Raw genomic sequence first — 27,109 nt, 5'->3', positions numbered from 1 at the left:
ATCTGGTAAACTGCAATTTACTCTTCTGACTTTAAGACCCAGCCTGGGCACCTTTCCACATGCAAGTAGGCACTCCTTCTTTATTCCTCTTACTATGCTGTATATACCTGCATTTCAGTGCCTATCATGTTATAGTCTTTATTCACTCCTTTATGTCCCCTATCAGACTGTGAGATTTCTAACAAAAGAAAGCATTTTCTTATTTATCTTGGAGTCTCCAGAACCAAGCATAGTGACTAGCTTTCCATAAATGTTTGTTGAATGAAAACTAAATAAAGAGCTGTGTATGATAATTAATCAAAATGAAGCCAAGTAGTAGTGTTAGCTTTTATAAGCATAGTAGGAGCCCATTAGCAATCTAATGAAGGCAGAAGATCCCAGCAGTAAGGCACTTTCTGATGGGTATGGCAGGAGCTGGTGACTGGCTGGGGTGACAATAAGAGTGAGGGATGAATTCTGTGATGGAGGAATTTTAACAAAGAATGCCACTAAGGCTGCAAATTAACATCCTTTTCAAGACTTAATATTCAATACTGAAAAATATTGCCCTGAGAATAAATCTGAATCTGAATTGTAGAGAGATCTAACTTATAAGAACCAGGTTTCCCAAATAAGGTAAACCTTATTTGTGCTACCTGCTTTAAGGCAGCATGGTAGGTTATGGAGTGTTCCTCTTTGTTTCTGCTAAACAGTAATGTAATGGAAAATTCTGGGGGGAATATCTGGCAGCTATTCAGTTCCCATTGAAATCCAGGTCAAATGCAGATTGTGACACTGGACTAAATGCACTGCTAAGAAGAGAAGGTCGAACAAGCAGAATTCTGTACCTGTTTAGAGGAGGCCATTGAAGAGGCACTTGGAGTCGAAGCACTGGGGAGATAATGTTCTGATCTGTTCTCAAGGGACATTTCTTTTCCTTTTGCTGGGCCTCTGAGGCACCACCCTGGAGGCATCAACTGTGTCTATGGTGTACTTGAAGACAGTAAGACTGTCATAAGCCTCGTCACCCTGCTGATATGAGGGCAGCTTCAAGATTTGGAACGAGCCAAACAAACATGAAGCCTGGTCCAGGGATGGGACAAGGTCATGGGTATATGAACGAATTATCAGGTCATTATAGGTCATTCCCCCAGCCTTACATGTGGTTTAAAAAATAGGATATCTCTAGAAGCTATGCAACTGATGGTTGATGTAGCATAGAATCAGATTTACATTTTCCTCTGAGCCAGAGACAGCCTTTCAACTACACTTTTTTATCTCCAAAGTCTCCCCCTTAATTCCTAATTGGTGACACAGGTCCCCTGTACTGCTTGTGTCTGAGGTTCGCCCTATGGCGCTGACGTCACAATAGCTGAGCCGTGCGGGCAGGAGTGCACTATGCTGACTCATCCCCGTGATGCGAGGATTAATGCCTTGTCTAACACAGAGCTATTATGTGAACTGTTTTTACACAAAAGAACTGTAACAAAAATGATTTGCCAGTCAGAGGACTAGAAATATGCAGTGCTAGGTAACTGAGGGGAGGGCTGTGCAGATATAAAGCGGTAACCATAAGCATGCATACTGACATCCTCCAAAGCATTAACAGACCCACTCTATCAACACTGAAACAGAGAATAGCAAGACTTGTCAGGGGCAGGTAGGACCCACCCCTGTTGTATAAATGCATTACACACAGCACCAGTCTTTGGGGAGTTTAATCAATCTCCTTTCTCTGTCAAATAAACTGTCACATTACACTTTAGCCTTAGCATCCTTTGGAGGATTCTGCCTCCCTAAATATATTTGCCACTATCTTCTAGGAATATTAGTGGAAGGCACACACAAACAAAATAGCCACGGGAATCTCCATTCTGTGCAAATGATTATAATACAGGAAATATCTTGGAGTGAGGAGTCAGTGAAGCAAGATACAATGTTGTGAATAAGGGACAGTGCTCACCAGAGAGTGAGAAGCAGCCAGAGGATGCCGATAATTATTTATCACATTAGGTGACTATCACTACCTGTAGGATCTCTTCTGTATTGTCTCTTATAAGTGACTTTGATTATTTGGGTTCACTGGCCTAGAATCTCTTTCAAGCAGTTCAAAATAAAATTTATTTAAACCCATTCAGTGCAGCTGGTTTGAACTTTAAATAATTAATGTTCTTTTTTTTTTCATATAAAACCAAGTGGTTTTTTACCCCCCAAATGCCTTTCCACCTTTTCTAAAAAAGAGTAGTACTTTTATAGACCTTCTGGCACACGTGAATCTGGGATTTCTTTTTTTTCCCCTGTAGACTTCATAATTTTGCACAAAAGTTTAGCCTATTTACTTTACAGTCTTGTACTTCTTAGTAAAGGGATATTAGAAATTTTGTCAATAAATGAAAGCTCTGATCTGGAAGTTAAAATTAAAAACTATTGGAGCTAGGGATGGGTACATAACTGAAGAATACATAATTGCCCAATGATTGACAGAGGAGCAAAGGCCCAACTGTTGCTGGTATTTGGCTGAATAATGTAAGCTATACTTTAAAAGAGCAGTGACTTTTGCAAACAGCAGCTGCAGCCAAGTAAAGGGCAGCCTTTACAGAAGTACAGTGTCTGGGCTGCTGGTATTTTCTGTACCCTCATGGATATAGCAACTTAGTATTACCACCAAAAGCACAGACTCCAAATGCAAACGGTACTAATACACACTACAGAAGCATTAGAAACCACAACAAAGTCAACTGGGAAATATGCCAATGAAGATCACAATTTCCTAAATCCAACACTTTTTTTAAAAAAGGTAAAGAAATCACTTTTACTTACGTAAAGCGAAAGGGCAGGTCACAGGCTGATGGTCAAAGAACTGAAAAAGAAAAAATAAGGAATTAAAAACAAACCAAACGATATAGTGGGAAGAAAGAAAGCAAATCTAGGTAAAGATGGGACTGCTTGTTCCTAAAGGAGTCCATTTTGTCACTTCTAGCCTCAAAATAAAGATCTGGCTTCATAAAAACTTTCTAAGGTGTGACTCCCTGCTATGATGACCAACACAGTACTTCCCAGCACAAGGAGTGCAAGACCTTTCTTTGTCAATTTCATTCTGATCTGTATCATAAGGGATTGGGTAGAGTTGTGCTACCATTTAATACAATAGCCACTAGCCACATTTGTCTATTTAAATTTAAATTATTTAACACTTAATAAAAAGGTAAACATTTAGTTCCTCAGCTTGCCAGCTGCATTTCAAGTGTTCAATACCCACATGTGCTGGCGACTGCCTTACTGAATAGCATAGATATAAACTGTTTCTATTATTGTTGAAATTTCCATTGGGCAGCACTGACTAGAATAGGTAAAAGCTTTACTATATAGTACATGACCAATTTTAGCTAATTTTGACAAAGATGAGTCAAACCCTGATAAACTTTGTCTCTTCTAAGGTATATTTAGTATGTTTAATGTTCAGAAGGTCCTCTGAAAAAATTCAATATATTCATGTGTTGCTAAGAACTCAGTTAAGTTAGCCCTGGGTTTGCCTTCTAAAACTGCCTCTGTTTCTTCTCACTAGCCTAGAATGTCCCCTCTATGGTGGAAAATAATATGATGAAGTGATTTCAAACAAAGCTTCTGTCCCACCAAACACATCTCTGATGATGAAAATTTCAAATTTTGGGGGAGTTAACCCTAACAGTTTTCTTGTTCTATGTTTAAATTCTGATATTTCACTCTTTAAATCACAAGCCACACTGGGTGCCATGGCTCATGCCTGTAATCCCAGCACTTAGGGAGGCCGAGGCAGGTGGATCACTTGAGGTCAGGAGTTTGAGACCAGCCTGGCCAACATGGTGAAATCATGTCTCGACTAACACTACAAAAATTAGCTGGGCGTGGTGGTGGGCACCTGTATTCCCCACTACTCAGGAGGCTCAAGTAGGAGAATTCCTTGAACCCAGGAGGCGGAGGTTGCAGTAAGCCCAGATCATGCCACTGCACTCCAGCCTGGGTGATAAAAGCAAGACTGTCTCAAAAAAAAGAAAAAAAAAACACAAGCCAAAAAAACTATTATAGGACTGGTTTGCCCATCATTGTGTGTGTCTGTGTGTGTGTGTGTGTGTGTGTGTGTGTGTGTGTGTCTGTGTGTGTTTATGTGCATGCGTGTGTGTGTGTGTGCGCGCGTGTGTGTGTTTGAGATAGATTCTCCCTCTGTCACCCAGGCTGGAGTTCAGTGGCACAGTCTCGGCTCATTGCAAACTCCACCTCCTGGGTTTAAGTGATTCTCCTGCTTCAGCCTCCCAGGTAGCTGGGACTACGAGTGTGCACCACCATGCACAGCTAATTTTTGTATTTTTAGTAGAAATCGGGTTTTGCCATATTGGCCAGGCTGGTCTCCAACTCCTGAACTCAGGTGATCCGCTCGCCTTGGCCTCTCAACGCCTGTTGGAATTACAGGTGTGAGCCACCATGCCCGGCCCCATCATTGTTCTGATAGCTTCCCTTAGAAGAATGAAACCGAAGTAGTAGGAGATCCTTGAGAAATTATTAAACCAAACAAAGATACAGCAAAAAAAAAAAAGCAGGTCCTCCTACCTCGAGCTCACTAAAACATATCAAGGATTTAATATAGGCTGACTGAATCTTGTGTCTATTTTAATGACTCCACATAAGGCCTCCAGAAATATGCATAACAGACTTTACTAAAGGAGATCAAGTAGAAGGACCTGATTAAGTAACTTTGCACTGAAAAGGCTAAAGCAGAAACCCAGCATTTAAAGACATCTCCCTTCCTGGAAAGTTTCTGGGACAATTGTACTATTGTAGCAATTTCTTCAAAGAAATGATTTCCCTTCATGGTCAAGTGAAACCTCGCTCAAGTACATGCAGGTGAAGGATGGTGACAAGACAAGTTACACTGAAAATCTCCAGCCTGGATCATTATGCATGCTAATATAGAGAGGTTGGAGATCTCCAATGCTTTTCAAATTGTTTCATAAAATTGATGAGTTTAATGAAAATTTTAAGCAAGATAATTAGATTATGTATGATTCATTGAAAGTACATACAAATTTGAAATATATATAAAAAAGACTGACTAGTCTTCAAAGACTTTAAAGCTCTAAGTTTGGCTATATTCCTGTCTTCTCTACAAGCCAGGATATTAGACTATGGCACTGGGGCATGTCTTCTTGCCATTTTCCTCCCTCCCTCTCTCCCATCTTCCTTCCCTCCTTTCCTATCTTCCTTCCTTCCTTCCTTCTTTCCTTCCTTCCTTTCTCTCTCTTTCTCTCTTTCTTTTCTTTCTTTTCCTCTTCATATTTCAAACTTACTGTCTTTCTTAAGCTTTAGGGAGAAGAAGAAAATATTATTCACAATTTTCTATGAAATATGTTCAATGATTATTTTTCTGTTGCATGTCATAAACCCAATAATTCTCAAGAATATTATGCTCTTTTAAAACTATACTTAGCGTTTATGTTCCTATATCTAAGCTCCTTCTTTTCTAAATTTCAAGGAGCATTTATTCATAAAATTAGTCAAAATTAAATTTTCGATGTGATCAAAAGATATCAATATAAATTGTACCCAAATTACTAATATATCCAAGGTCTGCAATGAAAAACTATCTTTTCTGGATGTCAAATGACACACAGGCTGGTTGTCAATGATAAGAATCCAAAATAGAGACAAAAATCACAGGGTGTATATTACAGTCTAAAACAAATTAAAGTCAAGTTAAATGGAAGGTTTTTTTGTATATAATTATTGTACTTATATGTTAATAAAAATGGTATTGATCCCAAACTTAATACTATGGCTAAAAACTTAGTCTCAGAATTCTTGTACAATTCATAATTATTGATAGGCATCACCCCTACTTCTTGATAGAATTATAATCTGCTAAGTAATTCTGAGAATATGTATTAATCTACATAGATTTATATTTGCTCAATTCAAATTATTTCATTGATACATGTTCTTTCCACTTAAATTATCTTCACCTTATATGTCTATAAACTGTTTTTATCTGAAATGCAAAGAATTATCTATAATATTTTCACAGAGGATTATAAACATTTGCATTAAGCACACTTGGTTCAAAGCATAAATATCTAGCAAAGAGTAAAAAACTGTAAAGCCCAAGTAATTCAGGACATTAAACTGTAAAGCCAAGTAAATCATTGTGGAAGGTGGGGGATGAGCAGAGAGAGGGGGATGATGAGTGGTGACTAGTGAAGTTTAATCTTCATTATATAATTTCTGAGTGGAAATTGTTATATAGTGTCAATCTCCAAGGAATAAAAAAAATTAATTCTAACTGTAAAGTCAATTCTAGTGTAGTTTACATTAAGTTATACAGCAGTGATTTCAACATTTTAAAATGACACAGATCCCTATGAGAATCTCTTGCCCCAGAAAACTCCTCAAAAACTCCAAGTTTCAAGGAATTCCTAGACTCCATGAAGGGTATTCATGAATCCCAGGTTAGAATCCAATGGCCTAGGCAGAGAGGGGAGAAAACCCTTTTTCAATCCTCACCTCTAGAAAGTTTTAATAAAACGCTATAAACTAAAGCCAGGAGTAAAGAAAATGTATAATAAAGAGAGTTCTAAGAGGGTAAGGGTGTGTGGTTAGAGCCACACACGCTTCTTTGAAAGCCTGCCAGACTCCTACCTTCCTCGTCCTCTCTAATTTCCTTTTTTAAAAAAGTCTACAAAGCCTTAGCAACAACGGAGCAGAGGAGGAGTGAGAAGACAGATTATAATGATAATAACATTCACTATTTACTGAGTCCATTGGGTACCTTGATAAATAAATGCTTCTCAAATTTGGATATAAGTATACCCAGGAATGTGAGCAGTGTAACAGGAGTAGAAGAAGCCACAAAATAAATAATAAATATAGGGCTCTCTTCCTGGAGAGTCAGTATTTCTTGAGGGAAAGTAATTTAAACTCTTATTTGCACATATATTAATTTATCAAATAACTATTTCTTGGATGTTATAGAAGAAAGAAGACAGATACTGTTCTTGTCCTCATGGAACTTCCAGTTGAGTGAACCAAACGAGAATATATGAGGGGCTGTAGAAAGCAAAATTTGTATATATTTTTTGGGTGAAACCTGAGACTTCCCTGAAAAGTCTTGTTTGTGGCAGACTGCTTCAAGCAATGTCCTGGCAGATGCCCTTAGTATTAGGACACTCACTTTAATTTGAAGATCACCTAAGTGGAAGAGTTTGAGAGGCGTGGTTAACAGTATATCATTTAATCCCCACTACAAGAGAAAACACTGTTACTTCCAATTTACTAGAGGAAAAAAAGGGAAATTTCAGAAATTGGGAAACTTAGCTCAGATCACACAGCCTCTGGCATCTGGATAAGCGTGTACCATTCCAAACTACTAAATTACACTACCTTTAGGTGTTTCTCACTTTATGCTTCCCCTTGAATCTGGGCTCATTCAGGATTACACAGGATAGTTTTAGATTCTCTTTGGAAGGAGACAGGTTTGGCTTGATTTGCATTCTAAATATTCCACAGTGGTAAGGGAAAGCTATTATTATACCCATTTTATGGTGAAGAAGCTGAGCCACTTGCCAGCTGAGGTATCTGGCTGGGTTAAAAACAGAATCTGGGTGGTTAGACTCTCATTCCTCTTGACTAACTTTAAGCCTAGGCAATGTTACTGTCCATGGGCTTTTCTTAATGTGGGATTCACACTGGTTGATAAAGAGAGAGACAAATTCTGCTGAGAGAAAACAGTAATAGTGCAATAAAAAAAGGAAAATAAGTAATCATAATACACAAAAATGGGTTACTTTCAGCATTGTGAATAAAAAGGGAGAGATTATTCATCACAAATGAGTCAGAAAATTAGAATGTGTCACTGCATTGATGACAGAGCTGGGGAATTTGGATGAAGCAAAGTTCAACAGTTATCCGTCTAGCTGAAAAGGGTAAATGGTGTGAAAACAAGACAGAAATGACCTCTTATTTCCAGTCTTAATTAATATTTCCAATTTTTTTCTTTAACTACTTGTCTAAAAGTTAGATGGGTTTATATGTTTGTTTTCTATAGGTAGAGATAATGTTTTAACACCCCTTTAAGGTTCTAGAAGTATTGTGTTAATTAATTCTTATGTGGGAGTCATTTCAAATAGTAGGATGATGATTTTTACCTTATTGATTTTCCTAATACCTTTCTGGTTTCCAGTGTTTTCAAAGGATGAGGCAGTATTAGATTTTTAGATACATATGTCTCTCAAAATTAAGTGCCTGTCAACTGATATTCCATCTTTACTTTGGATACATGATTTCTTTTATCTGACAGATTCAAAAAATTTGTACTAGATTTAATGACACTTCATGCATCCTGAATTTGGGAGTTTTTAATTTTCTATTTTCTGTTTGGTAAAAGGTTTGCAAGATAAAGCCAGATGCAAAGGTATTCATATACGCATACAGAACCTGTGCAATCACTGTCTAGGTACTTTGGGGTTTCCTGCAGGCCAGAGTCTTGATGTATTTTCATTCCTTTTGGTTAGAAAGAAGAAGATTATAAATGCCATAAATGGTCATACATATCTTGGGGTCTGCTTTCTAAAACCATATTATTTTGGATCCATCTCAAGAAGAACAATAATAGAATGATAATGAGGTCTTTTTTTCCCCCTTAAGATGCTATGATAACGATTCTAAAAAATGGTCTAGCTTCAAAAATTTCAATGATGAAATAAGGTCATAATCAATAAAGAGAGAAGATTTTAAAGTTCAGCACTTAGGTCTGGAACTGCTTCTGAGTCTGAGACAATCCCAAGATATAATGTAACACTCCATTGCACCCCATCTGAGTCTCCATGATCCTTCTTGATTCTTACGGGGACAGGGTCTAAGAGACCAGAATGAAATGAAAGCAGTAGTGCCAGGAGGGGTGGCAAGGACTGAATTTGTTTAATACATTTAAGATGGTTTTTCATTGCTGCTAAAATAGATGCAATTCTTTAGCATGATGACATTCAGGAACCCTTTACAATCTGATTCCAAATAACTTTCTCTTCCATGTCTTAAACTCCTGAAACTATAGCTCTATAAATTCCAAATGGATTAATGTACCAGGACCTTTGACCTATAGTAAATTGATCTCCTTTAAGGGATGCTGAAAAGGTCTGGCACTGCTATCATGTGGTCTAATCATTTAGATGTACTTGGACATCATGCTGCTCACAGCCTACCATTAATGCCATTTGGTATAATAATGCTATTCCTATTATAGGGCAAACTCATCCTGGGACTCCTTGGAATATAAACACAGAAGTAACACGTTAGTGGTAAAAAGGCTTTGGAATAATGAGTTCAGCAGGTGGAAGGGAGATGCATCCAGATCAGTGTGAACAGAGGCTGTCTTTATTCAAATGGTTCCTCAATTGGCTAAAAAACAATATAAAGGGAAAAATCATGACACTAAACTTACATCAAAAGATATAAGTTAAGCAGGTACTCCCACCCAATGATTTTCTAGATATGGGACAATATGGGCACAGTCTGTATGTGAAAGACTTGGAAAGAGCTTTTTGTAATTTAGATTGAAAAATGTTACTTTGGTCCTTATCACTACTAACTATTTGCTTAAGATCATCCAAGACCTTTCACAATCTAGCCCTGGCCCACCTCTCTAGTTTTAAGAAAAATTTTCCCACCACTGTTTCTTTATATATGGTGATAGCCTATTTGCTCCTTCCTGAACATGCCTGGGACATCTATATCCCTGAGTCAGCTAACAGTTCACACTTGAATCTCCCAAGCCTAGCATAGTGTGTGAAACACAGCATGACACTCCAATGTTTGTTGAATAAATGCTGGCCATCTATTTTAGGAGACAGAGATGACAGAAGAAAGTTGTTAAATCAGTAAATAAATAGCACCAGAGAGAGGTCAAGGAAAAGTTAATTTTAGTGCATTTTAGGAGTGGGGGCAAGAAGAGCTTTAAGATTAGGAAAACTGATGCTCTTTATTCTTGAGTCTAGTCAATGCTATGAGTCACTTACTTTTTTGGGAACAAGTATAAACCTCAAGGTTAAATGAACACAAATGCCCTGTCCATCAGCATATAATGAAACAGTTGTGGCTATTTCCACATCAGCACAGTGAAATTAAAATATGCAGTGCCTCTCTAAGAGACACCATATATAACAGAACTTTTAAAAATAGTCCCCTTTGCCACTCAGGTATAGAAAGAGCTATAAAAGCGAAAGTAAATATTTTAAAAACTGGGATAATTTAGCTTAGGTAAGAAAGAGCTGAGGTGTGTCTTTATAGTTTTTTACTATAAGAAAAGTTGTTACAAAGAGGATAACGATCAGCATTTTTGTCGTACGACAAAATGACATTAAACCATCCAGTGCAGAATTTAAGACTTAAAGATGAACATCCTAAATATGCAAGTGGTAAATAATCAAATAGATTGCTAAGAGCAGTTCTGAAATTTCTTTCTTCCTGACTCTCTTAAAATAGGAAAAATCTTCATCTATTTTAGATGGAATAAATGCAGCTCTGCCTCCAGTCAGGAGAATGAATTCAATAACTTTTCTCGTCTTGTTTAACTCTGTATGATTCTATAAAATTCTATAAAATGTTAACCCTAAAAATTATAAAGAATCACCATACAGTTGAGAAATACATTCTATAGTTTAAAGAGAAATAAGCAATACAGATAGTAAGTTATTAAATTCAAAATAATAATATATGGTGCTTACATTTTTTATTCAATTTGCCAAGTGCATATAACACAAATAAAATTGGGAAATATGTACTTCAATCTACTAAAGTTTTAACCTAGTGATTTCACAGAGTAAAGGAGTCTAACAATTAATTATTTCATGTCTAAGAAATTTTCTGAATATTTCATAAATGTGATATTCAATATGCATATAAACTCAATTTCCAATTAAAAAGTTTTTTAAAAGTCCAGAAAGTAATATATGAATTCATTATTATTATTATTTCCAGAACTATCTTCAAAAACAACAGGAGAACCAATAAAAAATTACTTTAAATGACCAAAATGTACCCCATATGATTAAGAATGTAAATCTAATAACAGACTCAGAGATAAGGTCTAACAGGGATGGCAAGTTACTGGCTTTTTTTGTCTATTTACCTTGTAGCTTTGGAGCTCAGCAGAAGTGTCCATTACATATACAGCACAGGGTTAGATGAACAGTTCCAATGACCTTGTCTGAACCAAATTCATTTAAAGCAGTTTGCCACATTTCTTAAATAGAAGATGAGTCCATTCTATCTATGGCCCAGATCTGGACTGGATCACTGAACTATTGCCCAACTCTTATAAGCAAAGCACTAACATGTACCAATCAACAGGCAGTCCATTGCAAAGGCATCAGGAAGGTCAAAAATATACACACATAAGAAACTGGCAGTACGTTATAGAAGAAAGCTATCTCTAAAGATGAAGTTTAGCTATTAAAGCCTTTGAGCATTATTCAAACTTTGTTAAGAAGTACAAAAACAAAATATTCATTCCCAGTGTAACTTGTAAAGAAGATACAGCAAAAGAAAGAAAGAAAGAAAGAAAACTGAATTTGAGAGAGAAAGAGAGACACAGAGACAGAGAAATGTAGTTTTACTTTGCAAGCCATTATTTCCATAAGAATATGAATCAAAGAGACAAACTATGCCAATTTCTTCATAGCCGACTTGTTATAGGATATTGTTCGAGTCTTCACTAATGACTTCTTGAGGTTGGTTATTACTGTGATCAGGAGTTGGGAGGATAGAGGTCTAAGACCTTTCAAAAGAAACGTTTTGTTCAGCATCACTACAGAAAATAAAGTCAGCATTAAGTCAACTTTGACAATCTAACTAGGATAATGGTTGGTGCATGTAGCCATTGCTTATGCTGTTTCAAATGATGGGAATGAATAGAACAGCAAAGGTGTCAAGCTAACCAGAAACTTGAATTTCGAAAAGCTGTGGCACAATAAGCTAACATGGGCTGTTAGAATTAACAAAACTTAATCCCTCCTTTCCCCACCTTCTAGTCCTACTTATTTCCACATCCACAGTCTTATCACCAGGAAGTTGAAGAAACAGAAACAAATGTGACTGGAACTGCTTCTTTGGGGATACTCTTAGCTCTCCATCTCCCCAACCACAACTTGCTCTCAGTTTGCTAAAAATATATTCATTTATTTGTTTTAATACTTCTACTTAGGGGAATTTGCATTTTTTAAACTGTTGATACAAGATCCAAATTCCGGTTTTTTTCACAGGTAATAACGAAAGTATTTGGTGTGTGTGTGTGTGTATGTGTTGGCGTTGGTGGTGGTAACAAATTCTGTCTTAGATGCTTCAAGTTTTCCAAGTATACTGCTAAAAGGAGTCATTTGCTTACCCAACTCAGGAAGCCAGCTATGCTCATAGTTTTACTTCAAATAAAGTTATATACCTATAAATGCATACATTATACACACACACACACACACACACATTATTATTCTTCTCAAAAGTCATAAACATTTGGTGACTCTCTGTATACTCTATGAAGTGCTGTTACTACTAAAGTCAGAGTAATGTAGGAAGAAACATAAGAAAACCCAAATGGTTGCAGTGAAATTTTATTAACATATTTGTCAGTGTTTTCCTCACGGATAATTTCCACTGGTTTCTGGCTCCTTGTCAGTGTATGCTCAAGGAGCCTTTCACAATATCTTACTGCCCTAGAAATCCTAGCCTGTGAGATTTCCCCTTGTAAATATCTGAATTCTTATATTCACCTATTAATGATCCAGGAATCGAGGATGTTTTCTATCTGCTCCTTAACCTCCCACTTCAAGGATTAGATTGTAAACAACCTAGTGGGAACCCTTCAGGCCAAACCATGGCTGAACGAATCTCAGCAGGCAGGGAACCTGCAGCAGTCTGCGAAATACCGTGAAACGCGATTATGAAAATATAAAGGATTCACCTATACTTTGGGGAAGAAATTATGTTGTTTCCAAGACGAGACCTCAAAAATAAAGCACACTAAAATAAGCTGAGAAATACGTGATTTTAAAAAGTGTCAGCAGAGGTTAATTTTTAAAAGGACCAGATTTGCCAGGTCTTTCTCAAACCATGGTTTCATTTTCAGTGTATGACAGTGGCCTATAGCAGACACTTCAAGGGAAGTCCATTTGTCTCTGACCAATAAAGCCCAAAGTACTCACTGCATGAAAGGGTTCCTTTCTTGTTTCCAAAGGCAATCAATTTTTGTCCTAAAGTCTGAAGGTTCATGGGCTTTCTTTTAATTTTGTCAGTCTGCACATGCATGGTTCCTCCTGCATGATTTGGTCCTGAGGAAGTGACCCACCCACAACTCCACAGAGCTAATTAACCCCATACTGAGCTTTTTTTTTTTTTTTTTTTTTTTTCTCATTTCACATATCCACTCAATGCTTTAAATGACCCAGAAGCAGCATGATCCTATGATTTTTTTTTTCCCTCTCAGTGAGGAAAGCATGGTGGTGGGAGGAGTAGAGATATATCTGCCCTAATTCAAAACAGCAGTGTGATCCTAAAACATTATCTAATTGTATTTCATCTGAGGGTGCAAAATACTAAAAAAATCCTTGAATGAATCTCTTTCATGTCATTCATTCAACTTCTTGCAGTGTCCATTTGAAATAGCAAATAACGTATAATGAACACTGACGTAGAAAGGTTGATCGATACTCAGAATGTTTAAAAAACATCCCATTTTACAGCGGGTAAAAGACTGAGCGCTCCTTTCCTGTCTCGAACAGCTTCAAGAGAAGGCCCTTTTTTTCCCCATTTCAAGGAACAGACTCATGTTTTTCTAGATTTATTTTTTCCAAAGGTAATGCCTTGAAAACTTTAAGATGATCACTGTTTTCTAACTTTTCAAAAAAGAAAAAAAAAGTGAACATGATGATGGTGGGTGATTTAATGGAATCAGCTTGTCAACATGATGAAACTGAGAAAGATTTTACAGACTCTGTCCACATGCTTAAAAAAAAATTAACCTTTAACATAATGTGTATAGTATAGAGTGTTTTTTGCTATGGCAAAGAAAAGAAATATCATTATTTTATGCAGTAAATGTAAGGCTCTGCTAAGAATCTCATCGGATAAATCATAGAAATACATCCTGGACAGATATATGGAGCCAGACAAGTTCTAGGTCTTGTCAGAAGCTTTCAAAAGACTCACCATATTGTAAATCCGTCATTTCTGTGAATGACATGAAAAATTCTGGCCGGGCGCGACAGCTCATGCCTATAATCCCAGCACTTTGGGAGGCCAAGGCGGGCGGATCATGAGGTCAGGAGATCAAGACCATCCTGATCAACATGGTGAAACCCCGTCTTTACTAAAAATACAAAAATTAGCTGGGCACGGTGGTGCACGCCTGTAGTCCCAGCTACTCGGGAGGCTGAGGCAGAACTGCTTGAACCCAGGAGGCGGAGGTTGCGATGAGCTGAGATTGCACCATTGCACTCCAGCCTGGGTAATAAGAGTGAAACTCTGTCTCAAAAAAAAAAAAAAAAAAAAGAAAGAAAAGAAAAGAAAGAAAGAAAGAAAAATTCTAGGCGATTTCCCTCAGTTCTACCAGTAACATGGCTTCAGAGTTGCAAAGATTTAGACATAAATGGAGAAGAAAATGACTTCTGAATATCCCAACTTAAGCAAACTATGAGACTTCTTTCATTCTCACAAGTAAATGTAGCAAATTGGTTCACCATGGAAGGACTTGGTTAGAGATCATATATGTCTTATGTGAACTTTTAACCTCTCTTTCCTTTGCAAAGTGAACAGTTATGCATACACTACTAAATACACAGGAATTCTGTAATTCTTAGTACAGTGAACAGCTAGTGCAAATGAAACCTATTTACTATTTAAAATTTTTGTTTGAAGTGTCTTAAATCCTACACTCTGAAACTGGAGACCCTGATAGATAAGTTCTATAAGGGTCTTCAGTGTGCTGAAGAACACATTTGCCATCGCTCCCTAAGCTTCTCTTATGTAAGGCTGCTAATTGGGGTAAATTGATGGGTAAAACTGGCTCAATAGGCAAAAAACAAAGGTCCAGTGAAGCACAGTTTATTTTTATTTATACTGGTCAGAAATATCACAGTTAACAAATAGCCTAAATCAGGCTCTTATATTTAGGCCTCCAGCCTTTGGCTGAAAGTGTCTCATCTGGTCATTCTGAAAAAAATAAAAAAAAAAATAAAAAAAAATAAATAAGAAATGGGGTGGTTGTTGTTTTCAAAGACTCTCCTGGCCATTAGACTTTTTCAGGCTCACAGATGTTTGGGATTCTAAAGGCTTTACTATGGTCTGTTAGGCCAATGCAGTATGTCCCTTACTACCTTTCTGACTTCATCTCCCAACATTGTCATGCAATATGGGTCCAACGGACAATAAAATATGCTTACCTATGAGGGTAGACAGAAATAGGAATGTGGATGGAGATTAAAAGGAACTAATTAATAAAAAGTTAGTGTTTTATGACCTTGTTAAATATCAACTCTTTCATGACAGCCTATAATAAAGTTTCTGAACTTACCTTGAGAGTTGGTTAAGATAGAGGAGAATATACAAACTATTTCCCAAATGGAGCCATGTATTCATTAATTAATTCAACAGACAGTTTTTCAAAGCCTATTATTGATTCACTACTTCTGCCCTCAAGGACCTTCCATTCTAATGTATGTTTTGGAGACTTTCTGTCTCTATTATCACTGACAGCTTATTAGCCCACTTTAGACAAGTTATAAATATAACCACCTGCTCATGATGACCCCATTTCTTATTCCTCATTTGTTTTTGTTTTTTGCCCTATAACATCCATTAACCTTTCATGAATGACTTGACCCTTTGTGACCTATATTATCAACTCAGCTAATTTTTACATAGATAAGAAACCCCTTCTCCATTCCCAACTACCTTTTATTTCTCAAACAGCCATGAAAATATAAGTCTGTCCAGAATTATTTAAGTTTTTGAAATGAGTCCTTACAATCTGATCTTAAGCACCATTTTCTCTCTTTCCTTTTTGAATGAGGTAATAAAACCTCAGCCCCTAAGATACATATCTCAAGTTACAGACAAGTTACCTACAAGTCACTGGTCTCCCAGGCTTAGTACTCACTCCTCTCTGGGGTAGAACGACTTCTGCATTGAACAGAGGACTATAATCTTGCTCAAGTAATTTCAATCTCAGAGAGCAGTTAACGAAGTGCATGTTTCTAGTCCCTGTATTCCCTTATAAGGAGGTACATTTTCCATTACATTTTGGTATTTCTGAACCTGGCTACCTTAGGTAAATGTTGGTGGACATGGTATCAGGAACACTAACTCTTTCTTAATTTGTTTTTCCTCCTCATATGCTTTATAAACAAAAACGGGAGAATTTAATGTATGTACAGAGCAGCAAATGTTCTCTTTGTTACTTTTCAGACATTTTTATCTTATATAAACAGTGGTGATGAAATTATAAATACCATTATCCCACCTCTATGTTAATACTCTTATTATCTTGCATCAACAGAAGTGAACAAATACATACATGACATCAATCAATCCCTTTTCTAAAAATGCAGTTTTCATATTTCTAAACAGTGAAGGAAGAATTTAATGAATTCAACATGTTGTTTACCTATTTGTATTTTGAATGTTAATAAAGTAAAATTATTGCTTAAGTTCTTTCACACTTACATCAGCCATTAACACTCTTCATGCTGGCATGGCAATAGGGGGTGTGTAGAACTAATGGCCATGGGTCCAAGTCCCCTGGGTCAGGTGGTTAGGGGCTTGGCAGGCTGGAGAGGATGTTTAGATGCTGGGGCAGGATATGTCAACCTGCTTGGCAGGTAAGAGATATTTGCTGACAGTAAAAGGAATTTTTTTGGTAGAACAAGTTACTAGGAAGAGGTCATTTTGGGGCATTAGGTGAGATAAATATCAAAACCAAACCTAAAAGCAGTCCAAGAGAGCTAGGGTAAAGAAGATCGCTACTTTTTCAATCTCCCTACTGGTTTCACTTATTCCATAGTGTACCTTCTCTTTCCATCTTCTATCACTTCATATTCTTTTCTCCTCCATTCCTTCAGTTTTTTTTTTCCCTCCTACCTCTTTATAACAAAAAGGCATTTAGGAAGAATTTTAGCAGACATAAGACAAAAAAAGGAAAAAAGAAGTTAGAGAAGATATGATAATATGCTGCATAAATATATATGTGTATGTATGTATGTATGTATGTGTCTGTTTGTGTGCATATATAACATATATTTGATTTACCAAGAAGGATAAACTGGGACTTTTGAGATTTAAAAAATTCATGGTCTGTCTGGTCATATTAATCTCCAAAGCAGCTGGTTTTTAGCATTGTTAGAGCTATAATAGAATCAGGAGTAGAAAACAAAAGGAAAAAAAAAAGGAAATTTTACAAAGGATTTATATTTGCAAAGAAAAGAGGACTTATTTAGAGCTGTTTATTGAAATTCCCTCAAAGCTATTTTGTTGAACTTATACATTGACAACATCAAGAGAAGGAGCTTAGGAATTCCCATAGGGTTTAGGAACTGCTAAACCTTGTGTATTATGTTCATCTCAGTCCACTCAAGCAAGTAAAGGATAACTAGAGCATGGTATCTCACAGTGAATAACATGGTTGGTTACTTTGCTAGGATGACATATGAAGACAGGGCCCGTAGAAACAGGGCTTTTCTTATGAATACCAGAGAGGGAAACCCAGGTTCATATAAATGCATAGGGCATGAAGGATTCGTGGTACGGTGTTATCTGCAAAGTACCTAAAAGTGTTTTCTAACCAAGCACTAACTTCTTAGCCTGCTCTTCTTGGGGATTAAAAAAAATCCAATGGCAAGTCATGGGAATACTTTATTTCGTCACTGGGTTGGGAAGGATTGGTGAGACATATGACAATATTCGATGCCTAAAGATAGGAGGAAATGAGGAGAAAGAGAAAACAGAGAGAAGGGGAGTGAGGGCCAAAAGAAGAATGTCATCTCTATAGACTCTCTAACAGAATAAATCAATAATCTCAAGAGAAGTAAAAGAGCATGCCTTGAGGGAAACATCAGTATACTTTTGGAATCCAAGGCAAAAAAAAAAAGAAAAAAAAATTTGCCTCTTGTCAAGTTTATTGCCGTTGCCCCATGGGAGGTTCCTATTTATTCTACTCTTACATGCACAGGTATTTCTTCCACGCTTACGTTCTTTCCCTAAGGATTAGCGTTCTGTGGTAATGGTGGTAATGACAGCTGCCTTAAATTAGTGGCAAGTTAGGAATGAAACACTGACCACCAGGATATGTTCCTGAATCCAGTCTATGCCATCTTATGTGTTCATTCTACTTTCTGAAGTTTCTCTGAGACCTGTGGCAAAAGACTTGTATTGCAGGGGCTGGGCTCTTTACAGGGACACATATGGCTCCAGAAAACAGTATTCTACCTTCTCACCCTGACTTTTTGGTTTTCTTATTTTTACCTCTTTTCTTCCAGACTATTATTTTCCAATTTCTTCTCTACAAGTCTGGATGCCCATGGTTGTTAACTTTACAGATATCCACCAGCTTCATCAATTCCCTGATTCGTAGTTCTCAGCTGTATCTACCTAGATCTGGAGCTCAGATGAACCAAATGTGTATTCTCCTCAGCTTCCAGGCCGCTGAGCCATGCTGGCGAAAAATCACAGAACTGTACAGCTTGATGCTCCTGCAGAATTGTGGTTTCCAGCATAAGTTCAAGTTTCACAATTACTTTGCAATTTTTAAATTTGCTCCTAGTCAGTTTTCTTTTTCACTCCCCAGTTTCATTCATCACTCTATTTAACTGGTTATAACCTATCCCCTACCCTTCACTCTCAGTTATTAACCTTGCCTCCTTTTACATAGAGAAAACAGAGGCCATCAAATGGCACTTCCTATCACTCCACCTCTACCAATAAATCTACCTGTAACATTTCAGAGATCCTTCTGTCTAGCACTGACGACCTCCTTCAGGATCTTATTATATCAGTTAATTTTCCTTTCTTTTGTATTCTCAATTTTCCTACTGCCTGCCAACTTCATTTAGCTATCTTCATTTAAAGTAACAACAATAACAATGATAATCAACTTACAAACAACAAACCATCTTTTGCAGACCTTATCTTTCTCTCTTTTGTGCCACCTTCAAGCTTCCTAAGCTCCCATTTATTCCTCAACCCATTACAATCTGGTTTCTCTAGCTGTTTTTAATTAAACCATTTTTTCTTTTTTGCCAAAGTCACCAAAAACTTCTGAATTGCTAGTCTCCAAAATCCTTTCTTCAACCTCATTGTTTTCTTTCTTTTAAAGATCAAGTTCACTGAGGGATAATTTACATACAATAAAATCCATCCTTGCTATACTAATTTACCATTCAATAAGTTTCGATTTAATTTGTTGGTTCTCTGAGACCTGTAAAATAAAGCCCAAATCCCAAACCCCTTTGCTTTGTATACAATCCCTTTGGCACCTCTCAGCAGTCTTCCCCACATAATCCATTGTCTTGTCACACCACATTACTCAGCATTCAAGAATATATGCCATGTACATTCATGCCTTTTGGACTTTATGTGTCTTCCCTATAAACATATATGTCTTGAGATAACATAGTAAATGCTATTTAATATCACCACATCAATTTCCATACAGAATCATAAGTCTTGATGTTATTTTGAGAAGCTGATGTTTTCAAAATGGAAGTCATCCATCAAAATGTTACTACCAGAAGATCTCTATTATTTTAGTATTATGGGTTGATTATGTTCCCTTAAAATTCGTATGCTGATATTCTGGCCCACGATTCTTTAGAATATGAATAATTTGTGATTAGGGTCACTGAAGATGTGATTAAGATGAGGTCATGCTGTAGAGTAGGCCTGTAATGACAAGTGTACTTATAAAAAGAAGAAACTTAAACACAGACATGCACACAGGGAGAACATCATGTGACAGTGATGGCAGGGACTGGGATGATGCTCCTACAAGCCAAGGAACACCACAGTTTGCCAGGAAACCACCAGAAGCTGGGTAGGACATGGAACAGATTCTCACAGCCTTAGAAGGAGCCAACCCTGCTGATACTTTAATCTTGAACATCTAGCTTCTATAACTGTGACACAAACAATTTTTGTAGTTTAAGCCACTCAGTTTGTGGCAGTTTGTTACAAAGCCCTAGAAAACTAATACATTCAGTAAAGAAAATTCTTCAGTGTATTGGAATCAGTTCTTTCACTTATCAAGTACTTATTGAGTGCCTACTATAGGCTAGGCACTGCTCTAGAGTACTGAATGAATGACTAAGAACTTAATCGTGTTACTGCATTTTTTGTTCAGGAAAAAGGACTCAATATATCAGTAAATATATTAATAGATGAAATGCCTGCCATTTATTTTTTCAGCAAATTTCTGTTGAATATCTACTCTGTGTCAGACATCATTCTAGGCACAGAGGATAACATTATTGGCAGATCAAGTTCTCCACATTATATAGCTTAAATTCCAGTAAAGGAAACATACATTAAACAAGTATTTACTCTGTGCCCCACACTGACAGTCACAGGCATTTATCCTCTAAATTCTTGAACAATGCTTGGAATTAGATAGTGAACATATAACTTCACAGTTTATGAAGTAATGAGCAACTTAGTGAGGTGTCATACTGGAGGCAGGCTAATCCACAGGCAGTGCACAGGCTTAGTGTTTGGGGAAGACACCTCAAAATCTGGGTTTCTCCGTTAGTTTTTCAGTCACTCAACACATATTTCCTAAGCACTTACTGTATACCAGGCCCTATGCTGAAGATAGCAGAACTGTGCACAAAGTCAACGTGGTACTAATCCTCACTGAGCTCACATTCTAAGGGGAAAAATCTGAACAACAAATCTCACAGTCCATTCTTTATCATACATACTCATAGGAACATATAAAGGGTGTTAGGAGATCACCTGGGTTAGAGGACTGGCCCAGGACGGGTTTTCGAGGGGCCTTTCTTGAAGATGTGTTGCCTTGACACTGCTTTAGGGCTGGGGTATGGGTATTTGTTTGAGCAGGGTTACAAAGTTTTATGTTTCTTCTTCCTCATCCCCTTTCAACCATGTACACACATTTCAAATACTTAAAAGCATTCTTCAAATATACTAAGAACACCAAGAACTAAACACAAGAGAAGGACTCTCCAGAGGAAAGGGGCCAAAAATAGAAAAGAAAAAAACCCTAATCTCACCATTTGTTTTGAAAACACCCAAAATGATTAAAACATAGTATAAACTACAACATATGAACTAATCACTTGCCAAGTTTCATTTTTAAATCAAAGCCGTTTTGAGGTTCACAAACTGAAAAAAGAATCTTTAAATGTGAACTTGTGTTTTTCTTTTCTTGGCCCTCAGTTGGCTTGAAGCATTTGCTGTTATGCTGTGTGGAGGGAAGGGGAACCTGCTAGTTAGGAACATGTGGTGTACATCTGCTAGAAGGTAAGCTCCATGAGATCATGACTCTGTTCACAGTGGTATTCCTGATAAATAGAAGAGTGCCTGGAAGATAATAGAGGGTCAATAAATACCTGCTGAATGACCAACTAGTGAATATTCTGGGCCTTTTAAAGGATTCTCTAACTCTGCTTTCTTACCCAAGTGCATCTTGCTTTAGGCTAGTGGTTCTCAACCTGGGGCTACTTTTTGACCCCATGGGGGACATTTGTACTTTTGGTTGTCACAGTTAGAGAAGTTCCTACTGGCATTTAGAGAGTAAGTGCCAGGGATGCTGCTAAACATCTTACAGTGCACAGGACAGCCCTGTTCCACAAAGATGTGTCTGGCCCCAAAGGTTAACAGGCCAAGGTTATAAAACTCCGCTTTATGCCCTTTGTTTGTATTGGTCTGTACCTGGCAGTCTGATCCTCTGCATATTTAGAATGAAGTTCAGTCCTAAAAGAAGTACACCAGAAGAGCCTCATTGCTTCATCCTCATTCCCTTCAAGACCTAATAGAACTGCCCCCACTCTAAGACATGCTCAGACAGAGCCAATTTTGCCCTTTGCCTTCCCTTTGTCTACAATGCAATTGCTAGAGAAATCATCTGGAAACGTCTGTCCCTACAATACAAGTGAATAATTTTTACAGTATATGGGTCATTTCCCTGAGCTTACCTAAGCATATATACTAATTAAGTAAAATTCTCTTGTTTAGTTACGTATCTGCAGTAAAAAAAAAAAAAAAAAAAAAAAAAATCTCCTAAAGTTCAACTAGCTTATCCATGTCTGGTCAGGATCAGTACACAAGTCTAGCTTTATTCATGATAAATCAGATCAACTTCAAGAATTCCATCAAACCCCAATAACATGCTTTTAGAGAGACTGGGCTTATAGCATTTTCTCTGCCACCTTCCTTGCCCTGCACCTTAAAATAGAAGTATCTGATTCCAGTTTCAATGGGGAAACTTCCATGGTGCCAGAGGAGGGCATGCACTGATTTCCCCACTCTGATGGTTGCTCCAGTAATCTTGGTGTTGTGGCATGTGTCCCAGTTACCATAGAGACTGCATACACTAAGAGTGCAGCATTGTGATTGGTGGGAAAGACACATTTTGCAGAAGCTTTTCTGGAGAGATAAAGGTAAGACACAAGAAAGAAAGTGAGACTGCCAATAAAGAGGCAGAGCACAGAGAAGTTCCAAACAACCACACTTTCTAAAAAATTGGGACAACAGAGATTGCAACTACTGCTATAAAACCATCATAAAATCTCTACTCAATGCCGGCCTGTCAGGAAAATTTCAAGTACAGGCGAACAGAACAGACACAAGCTATTCTAAAATAAAAAGGTAAACAGGTAAACCTACTGAGGTATAGGGGTGACCAAAGGAAAATGGTAAGGTAACATTTTTAAATGATTCAATGCTAGAAAACAAAAAATCTCAGAGAACGATAAAATTTAAAGTTACATTTCTGCATGAAGGCTGACTTACAGAGAGGCTGACCTTTAGGGAATTATTTAATTTCTGAGTACCTCTGCTTCCTTCCCTATGAAAAAGCAAAGGAAAAAAAAAGAATAAAGATGGAAATAGAAAGAATAAAGATGACTTCCCTCTCACTGTTTAACAGGAGTCTCTTTTAATGTCTCAATCATTTGACATTATAACAATTGAATATGATGCACCCCTCATAAAAAATCCAACAAGAACACTTAAAGAGAATAGATAAATTAGGGGGACATTATTAACAATGCAAACGGACTCACTGCATAGTTTCTTAGAGTAATGAGTCAACTGACTATGTGATCTCAAGTACATAATTTTGCTCAGCATACAATTTCGAGGTATGTAAAGGGTAAGTCATAAGCATTTTAAAGTAAGGCTGGAGCTAGGATGTGTGTTGGTATGGGGGATGAGTGCGAGTGGATTTAAGTGGAAATCAGTCTAGAAAAATATCACATAAGTGACTGAATCCAGCTTGATATCCAGCTCTGTATCTTATAATGCTTTATTAGACATATTTCAAACTAACATGTCCATTGCCTACTAGACATTCTTATCTCCCTGTTTTAAAAACCTTTCAAACCTATATCATGAGCCATTACTTTTCTCTTGACCTCTAACCCTCTGTATCAAATGAACTACTAGACAATTACAATTAGATATTTCAAAAGCATCCTGAATTCAACATGTCCTGTCCTTCAAACTTTCTCTTCCTCCCATGTTCCCTATGCGAGCAAATATTAATAGTGTTACCATTCACCCATCTGCCCAAGTTCCATACCTAGGAATCATGGCTGCTTTTTATCTCACCCTTCAAATAATCACCAGTGCATATAGATGTGTAATTCTAGTAACAAAAGGAGGCTTTGTTTTGCATAGAAAGCAATATTTACAGTTAATTTGGCTTTGAACTATTAATTTATTAAACTCACAAATTTTAAAAGCCTAGTTTTCTTTATGCTTTTACCTGTTAAAAGCACACATATATTTTTCATTTCTTAATATAGCAATTTTTGCATAAAATTAAAAAAATTATTTTCAGGAAGGGTGAGACTACTAGACAGAAAATTGGGGACCTCAAACTATTTCAACTGTCAGTCAGTCAGAATGTTAAAAGAATGAGAGTTAAGGTCTGATCTGGGAACACCTTCCACATGAGTTTGCCAAGGTCACCAGTAAACACACTGAATATTTTTACAGTCACTCTGACAATGAGAGATTTTAAGTTTATACCCTACAAAGGAAATTTTATAATCCATGTCCTCTATGTTTAAGTTTCATTCTTATCTAACTCTTTTATAATCACTTTCCACTTTATAGCTTGACAAAGGTAGACAGTATTTTGTGTCTCCACTAAACAGATTTCTCGAATCTAGTGCACTTTCACTCCATAATGTTTTTCACATTTCTACCTCTCTCATCCCCACTGCACCACATTAGCTCAGGGCATCATTATCTGTCACTTGTAATATTGCAACAGTACATTGTACTATGTTTTCTGAAGTTTCTGAGTCTTTGCACATGTCACTACCTGTGTCTAGAACACCCATATTCCCTGATAAACATTTACTGAATGAAGAAAACATTAATAAATGCTTTGGATGTTGCTGCTTTGGGTGCTTAACAGAAACAGCGGCCTGTCTAATATTCTGGATAAGGCTGTATAAAGCATTTTTACTTTCAAAATTAATTTTGAGGAATAAGAAAATTTTGCCATGGAGAATCATGGAGCCCATGCCACAGCATTATGTTTTGCATTTAATAAACCACCTCCAAGCCCAGGGAAAGAAGCAGTCATTCTTTCCTTCGTTTCATACAACGAATATTTACTGAACACTCTATATGTGCCAGGTTCTGTACTAGGCACTGAGGATTTTTTAGAGCATAGAACAGACAAAAACCAAACAAAACCAAAAATAATTTTACAATCATGGGGCTTATATTTCACAGCAAGAGGAAATAAATGTGTAAATATAATATACATTGTGTCTAAAGGCAGTTGGTGCTATGAACCAAAAGGGGTGGAGGGTGAAATGTTAAATACAGTGGTTATGAAAGACCTTACTTAGAAGTGAAAATTGAGCAAGGACCTGAAGATGATAAGCAAACAAGCCTTATCTGAGGAAAACATTTAAGGCAGCCAGGACAGCAAGTGCAAAGGTGAAATCATGCATGGTAGGTTTGAGGTTAGGAAGGGGTCAATGAAGGTTGAGGGGAGTGAGCTAGGGTGGAGTGCTAAAGAGGTAATGGGGAAACTTAACATGGAGGGTCTTGTGAACTATTGCAAAAGCTTGTCTTCCTAGTGAGATGTTGAGCCATTAGAGCAGGCGTCCCCAAACTTTTTACACAGGGGGTCAGTTCACTGTCCCTCAGACCATTGGAGGGCCGCCACATACTGTGCTCCTCTCACTGACCACCAATGAAAGAGGTGCCCCTTCCTGAAGTGCGGCAGGGGTGCCGGATAAATGGCCTCAGGGGGCCGCATGCAGCCCGCGGGCCAGGCATAGTTTGGGGACGCCTGCATTAGAGAGTTCTGAGCAGAGTAGTGATGCGGTCTGACTGAAATTACATTACGTATATTACAAAACATCATTCTGGCTATGATTTTGAGAATAGACTGTAAGTGGTAAGGCCAGAGCAGGGAAGACAATTAGGAGGCTATTGCAATAATCTGGGTAAGAACTGATACTTGCTTGGATCAGGGTAGTAGTGGTGATGAGGATGAGAACTGGTAAGATTTTAAATTTATTCTGAAGGTAGAGCTGCAGGATTTGTTCAATGGTTGGGGTTTGTGAGAGAAATAAAGATCTGGGAGATAAATACATTTTTGATTTGAGCAACCCTAAAGGTGGAGTGCTATTTACCAAGATTGGGGAGGCTATATATTTGCTTGGTAAAATAAGGAATTCCATTTCTGCTATGTCAAATTTGAGATGCTCATTAGACAGACAGTGGAGATGTTGAATAGGCAGCAGAATATGTGAGCCTAGAATTCTGGGTAAAAGCCTGGACTTGAAATACAAGCTTGCACCATAAGCTTGGGTGCAAATATTAAGGGAGTGAATGGAAATAAAGAAGAGAAGAGCTTCAAAGATTGAGCTCTAGGGCCCTCTAATGTTTACCTGCTTGGGAAATAAGAACATACTAGCAAAAGAGACTGAGGAGGAGTAGACTGCGAGGTAGGGAAAAATCAGGAGAGTGTGGTGGACTGAATGCCAAGTGGAGAAAGTGTTTTAATGGAGAATGAGGAATGAGCCACGTAAAACGATTCTGAGAGATCGGTAAAGACAAAGACTGCTAATTGGTTAATGGATTTAGCAACGTGGAAGTCGCTGGTGACCTTAGCATCAACAGTTTTACTAGACTGGTAAGTGCAAAAGCTAATTAGAGGGTCACGAGAGAACTAGAGAATAGGATTGGAGACTGTCTACAGTGATTACAGGCATTTCTTGAGAAGTTTTGCTGTAATGGAAATCAAAGGAACAGGACAGGAGCTCCTAGGGAGTATGACTTATAAGGGTATTTTTAGGATGAGAGAAATTACAGTGTGTTTGTATGCTGATAGGAACAATTTTGATAGAAAATTTTGATAAAGCAGAAGAAAGATGTGAGCTTTTACAGGAGCACTGTTTATGCATGTGCAAGAGGAGGCAGATTCTAAGGCACAGTGAGGGATGGGCTGAGCCAAGGGTATACAGAGTTTATCCAAGTTGCAAGAGAGAAGGCAAAATATATGGGTACAGATACAGATGGGAGGGTAGGTGTGCTGGACAGCAAGTATTTGTGAAGTTCTTTTTTGATGGTTTCTGTTTTTTCAGTGAAATAGAAAGAAAGGTTCTAAGTTGAGTGTAAGGATGGGGGAGGAGGTGTTAGAAATTTGAGAGAGGGAAAAATATAACATACTCTTGAACAGTTACGGAAGAGTAAATGACAAGGAAACAATTATATTTGCTGGGCAGCATTAAGGGCCTCCTTGAGTAATCATAAATTTAAATTGAGGATCATACATTTGCTTGTGTGTTTTTCTCCAGCCACATTCAGTTGGCAAGCAGGCATGAAATAGATGGGGAGTTGCATATTATCAGTATAG

General features: G+C 37.5%; 1 protein-coding gene across 23 annotated transcripts in view; it reads right to left on the bottom strand.

Annotated features, from left to right (window-relative positions):
* ZBTB20 (zinc finger and BTB domain containing 20) overlaps positions 1-27,109 on the bottom strand; it is a 790,532-nt gene that overhangs the window by 161,929 nt on the left and 601,494 nt on the right. For 22 of the 23 annotated variants that reach the window (XM_074405337.1, XM_074405336.1, XM_074405331.1 and 19 more), the window contains one exon: positions 2,800-2,839. The gene's annotated coding sequence lies outside the window, so the exon portion shown is untranslated. Of the gene's footprint in view, positions 1-2,799; positions 2,840-13,196; positions 25,821-27,109 lie in introns of those variants that run through there. The other variant, XM_074405351.1, reaches the window with a different exon arrangement.

This window comes from Saimiri boliviensis, chromosome 8 (assembly GCF_048565385.1).
Source record: "Saimiri boliviensis isolate mSaiBol1 chromosome 8, mSaiBol1.pri, whole genome shotgun sequence".
NCBI classification, from domain to species: Eukaryota; Metazoa; Chordata; class Mammalia; order Primates; family Cebidae; genus Saimiri; species Saimiri boliviensis.
Note: the sequence above shows the minus strand (reverse complement) of the source record. Positions and strands in the feature narration are given on the sequence as shown.